We start from the raw sequence: 5,619 nt of genomic DNA on the forward strand, positions 1-5,619 counted from the left end.
TGCTGTCAGACCTAGAACATAGCTGTCAAATAGCATTACAAGCAAAACACCCTTGATAAGAAATAATGACCAAATGTCAACCTTTTTTCACTGCCTGTACTACAGCCTTCTCCTGCCACACGAAAAAGCCATGTTTTACACATTACAGTAATAGCACATTTCTGATATTTCAGTTAAATTCTAGCAGTGTTTTCAAAGACAAAAAAAAAGTTCTAAATGTAATCTGGGCTCAAAAATTGACGGAGGCGTTTTTTTCCTTTTAATGAAGTATTTGGCGATCTGTTTCAAATGAACAAATTTTATTAATGCAAGTGAACGCAAGGCTGTCTCAAAACCACTTTTAAGATTAATGTCCATTCGTCCCACTAATACTGTTGACCTCTGTGCGTTTGGCATCGTGTTAGACATTAAGGCACAAAACACGCAGTCCCTCTAAGGAGTCTGGATTTAATTCTGCAGGCAACTAAATGAAAGCTGTTAAATGTGATCAGATTTGATCTTTAGGAAGATCAGTTTGGCCACAGCATCATCCTCTATGGCATTTTCTCTTAAACCTCTCTCATCTTTTTCTTTATAGCACTGATCACAATGCGTTACCACATACACACAGGCTTACATCCATCTTCCCACTGAATTACAAATCCACGAGATCAGAGGTCCTGTCTACTTTATTTGCTGTTGTAGACCAGAGCCCACTACAGTGCCTGGCTTAGAAGTCCTTTCGTTATTACGTGCAAGATTAAATGAAAGAACAAATACGATGATTAGAAGGGGTTGAGACTGTATTTCCAAAGATCAATAAGACTGTTACGGTTTATAGACCGTTCATGGGAACCCAAGGTAAGGCAGTGATGTTGGCCAAATAGGACTTGGTTATACATTCAATGCGGATGGCCTAGAGAAGAAAAATGTCTAAGAGTGCCCGTCGTGGCTCAGCGGTTAGAAAATCTGACTGGCATCCATGAGGGCTATGGCTGTGGCTGTGGTGTAGGCCGGCAGCTGTAGCTCTGATTCAACCCCTAGCCTGGGAACCTCCATAAGCCATAAGTGCAGCCTTGAAAAAAGAAAAAAAAAAAAAAAGGTCCAGAAGAACTCAGGAGTTTCTTTTTTGTCTTTTTGCTATTTCTTTGGGCCGCTCCCGTGGCATATGGAGGTTCCCAGGCTAGGGGTCAAATCGGAGCTGTAGCCCCCGGCCTACGCCAGAGCCACAGCAACTTGGGATCCGAGCTGTGTCTGCAACCTACACCACAGCTCACGGCAACGCCGGATCCTTAACCCACTGAGCAAGGGCAGGGACCGAACCCACAACCTCATGGTTCCTAGTCGGATTCGTTAACCACTGTGCCACGACGGGAACTCCCAGAACTCAGGAGTTTCTAAGTTGACCAAGTGAATGTTGATACCCTCAAATTAGGACAAAAAAAAAAAGAGAGAGAGAAAGAGATTTAAGAGTAAATGACCACTCATAGGCTATGCCCTGATGAAATATTATTTCTAAATTTTAGGCATTATAGAAGATGCAAAGCATACAAATTAGATACAGTATGTGACCCCATAAATGTGTTTATTATGTCTTTTTTGCGGGTGTCTTTTTAGGGCCGCTCCCTTGGCATATGGAGGTTCCCAGGCTAGGGGTTGAATCAGAGCTGCAGCTGCCGGCCTACACCACAGCCACAGGAACAAGAGATCCAAGCCGAGTCTGCACCCTACAACCACAGCTCATGGCAATGCCAGATCCTTAACCCACTGAGAGAGGCCGGGGATGGAAGCCACATCCTCATGGATACCAGCCAGGTTGGTTCCTGCGGCGCCACTCTGGCAACTCCATGTTTATTACGTCATTTCAAAAGGCTTTAAAGAATAAAAGATAGTGCTTTACCCAGCAAGTCAATCCATGTACTTAATTAACGGTCCAGTGTCACAGTGAGGCCCGCTTTGCCCTCCCCCACTCCCATCCCCTCTATCAGGGAAATTCATTTTTAAAGCATAGAAAGAGAGCATATTCATTCACTAATCAATTACGTCAAATCACTTCCTTTTCCTGAAAAGGGTTATTATATCAGTACAATTGAAGAAAATTGTCATGTCCTAAGATCTCTTTCTGCGGCTCAGAACCGTTAATGGATCCCCACTGAATTTAAAGTTACGCTCCAATAGCTCTGCGATCCCAGCCTCCGTAATTTTGCATCCTGCCTGCGTTTCTAATTTATCTCACATACATGACCACTGTCACCCTCAGAGCCAGTTTCGGAGTTTTTCCCATGGTGAGAAAATTCACCTCATTATACTTTGGTCATGCTTTTTGTTTTGAACCAAGAATAGTTTGCTATTTCACCAGACTCGTTTCCAAAGAGCCTTTACTGTTTCTAGGTCAAATTTACCTCCGCCCAAAACAAAAGGAAGATTTTTCCAATACGGAGAGAGAGCATCATTGCGATGATTAATGTTATGTGTCACCTGCCTCATGTAATTACCACCAGCAACGAAAAGTGCAACAGGATTCAGAGGAAATGCTAAAAGATGCGTTCTATAAATAAAGCAAAGACAACATCGTTCGAACAGGTGTCTGCATTTCCAAGCCGACCATTTAGAAGGGACGCATACTCATATGAAATGAAGAGAGGTTTTTTTGGGTTTTTTTAGGGCCACAACCACAGCACATGGACGTTCTCAGGCTAGGGGTCTAATCAGAGCTACAACTGCTGGTCTACACCACAGCCACAGCAATGCAGGACCCAAGCCACATCTGTGACCTACACCACAGCTCATGGCAATGCCGGATCCTTAGCCCAGTGAACAAGGACAGGGACCGAACCCACATCCTCATGGATACTAGTCAGGTTCATAACCCGCTGAGCCACAATCAGAAATTCTGATTTTAACCCTTTAATGTCATTGATAAATTTACTTTTCCAAATCAAAATTCTAAAATAATTATTACTAAGTTTTTTGTGTTTTATTACTTTTAGTCCAAAGACAAGCACATTTCCAAATAAGGAAAATGCTTTTAACTGTAAAATAAGGCACAAAACATAGAATCTTTTGCTAAACGTTAACGCTGACGCTGTACCCTTTAAGAAAAGGTCCTGCGTGTCAGGCCTCAGCCACGTCTCCTCGTCCACAGTCCGTGTTTCTTGCTCCTTATTTCCATAAAGAGGGCATCAGACAGGAAACCCTGAAGGTTTTTAAAAATAAAAGCTTTTAAACATGATGTGGAAAAAGAAAGATATCATTGATTAAAGCGAATTATTTCCAGCTCCACAGGGAAAAAGAAGGCTCCCTGTCAGTCCCTGCTACCGGCCGCCCATGTTCCACCCACGTCGGCTTTGAGCTGAGTGTGTCTTTTCCCACTTTGAGTGCCTTGGCTCCGTGGCAGCTGAATGGGTTCTGGCCCCCAGGTCCCCAAGACCTGCTCTGCGACCTTCCTGCTCTCCACGCCTGCGTCCTCCTCAGCCCAAGGCTTGTAAGCGATTCTCTCCAAGATGCTCGGAGGCGGGGTGGGGTAACAGATACGGAGCGTCCCTCCCACCTGCCCTGAAGCTCGTCCCCTTCGCCCGTCCTGCTTTGTCTGGGACCCCTCTCTCCATCCTCTCCTCTCAGCCTTGTTCCCGCCAACAGACCCTTCGCCGCAACTATGTGGGCACTTGTGCTTTTTTTTTCTTCTTGGGTTTACTCTTGATGCTTTCACTCCCTTTACCTGTCACGTCTTTCCCTTGGCTGCCAAAAAGAGTCCGTCCACTGAGCTGTTTTCATGTCTTCGGTAGGAGTCACTTCTCAGTTCTGCCTCGAGCTTCTGCCTCTGGCTTCGCCCCAACATAGAGGCTCTAAGGTGCTACTGCAACGGCGGCCACATCTGACGGGCCTTTGCCGTCCTCGCCTCACTCGACCTCTTCTCCAGCCTCTGACCATAGACCAGTCTTTCTTCTTCAGCATTTCTGAACCTTATTTTCCCACCAGAGACCCCTTGAGAGTCTGATGAAGCCCGTGGACTCCTCAGGAATATTGTCCTCAAAAACACAAAATACTTAAAATTACAAAGAAAGTGAATTTCTTGACATAGTTATAAAAATGTTTCCCTTTGTGATACCATAGTATGTGTTCAGCTTCATTAAAACATTAAATGAGAAGATAAGTCAGTGGATCTAATAACTATGATCATTTCAAAGTAGTGGTGAGATCTCTGCACTTAATGTGGCAGAAAAATGCCTGTCATCTCTAGGAGTGAATTCACAAGTACTGTACATACCGGTGTGGTTTGTTATTCCCAGCCACAAGACAGTCTATCATAGTTCCACACTTCCCCTTTTATCCACCTGGAGTTCAGTTCTGGACGTGGTGTGAAGTGCAGATCCAACACTCCTGGAGACGCAGTGGTGAGGCAGTGAGCGGGGCTGCCAAGACGCAAACACACCGTAGAAAAGAACCTGTCATCCCGCGTCAATCTATGATGCTACCGAATATCCTCGGATCTATCTACACTGGGGTTGTGGTGGTTGTTCCTTTTTTCCGTTTGTCTCTTCTTATGTCTGTGCCCCACGGTTTACTAGGTTTACTATAAAACGGCTTACACTACACACAAAAATACCATCGTGTACCACACACACAAATTAACTCAAAATGAATTTAAAACGAATATAAGTTCTGAAACCATAAAGGGTAAGCTCCTTGACTTTAGTCTTAGCGATGATTTTTTGGACTGGACGCCAAAATCAAAGGCAACAAAATGAGAATCAACCAAGTGGGGCTACAATCAAACTAAAAAGCTCACACATAGCAGAAGAAGCCACCAACAAAATGCAAAGGCAACCAGCTGAATGGGGGGAGAATATTTTTAAGTCATGTATCTGATGAGGGGCTTATATTGAAAATATGTAAAGAACTCATACGACACAACAGGAAAAAAAAAAGAAGTTTGATTAAAACATGGGCAGAGGATTTGAACAGACATTTTTCTAAAGAATACATGCAGATGAACAACAGGTACGTGAAAATGCCCTCAACGTCATCAATCACCATGGAAACGCAAATCAAAACCACCATGAAATGTCGCTTCCCATCTATTAGAATGCGTGTTACCCAAAAGACAGAAACGACAAGCGTTGGCGAGGATACGGAGAAAGGGAAGCTTTCTGTGTGCACTAATGGTGGGAAGGTAAACTGGTGAAGCCACTATGAAAAACAGTGTGGACGTTCCTCAAAAGTTTTAAAATAGAAATGTCTGATGATCCAGGATGCAGCAATTCCACTTGTGGGTATCTATCCAAAGGAAACAAAAACGCTAACTTGAAAAGACATAAGCACCCTGTGTTCACTGCAACATTATTTACAACAGCCAAACAGGGAAGCGACTTCAGGGTCCACCAATGGATGGATGAAAAAAGAAAGGTGGCCTCTAGATCCAATGGAATACTATGCAGCCACAACAAATAATGACGTCTTGCCAGTTGTGACAACAGGGATGGACCTTAAAGACATTATGATGAGTGAAGTGAGTCAGAGAAAGACAGACAAATAACATACACTCTCTCTTCCATGAGGAATCTAAAAAATGTGTGTCCATATATGTTAAAACAAACAAAAAAAAAAACAGAACTGACTGGTGTTGCAGGGGAGGGGGGA

General features: G+C 43.8%; 1 long non-coding RNA gene across 1 annotated transcript; it reads right to left on the reverse strand.

Moving 5' to 3' along the window:
- Positions 1-2,956: 2,956 nt before the first annotated feature.
- LOC125128959 (uncharacterized) lies at positions 2,957-4,874 on the reverse strand. Its single transcript, XR_007135359.1, has 3 exons — positions 4,247-4,874; positions 3,698-4,007; positions 2,957-3,175 (listed from the first exon to the last, which is right to left on the reverse strand). It is a non-coding gene; the product is annotated as an uncharacterized LOC125128959 (long non-coding RNA).
- Positions 4,875-5,619: the final 745 nt, after the last annotated feature.

Source organism: Phacochoerus africanus, chromosome 6 (genome assembly GCF_016906955.1).
Source record: "Phacochoerus africanus isolate WHEZ1 chromosome 6, ROS_Pafr_v1, whole genome shotgun sequence".
NCBI lineage: Eukaryota > Metazoa > Chordata > Mammalia > Artiodactyla > Suidae > Phacochoerus > Phacochoerus africanus.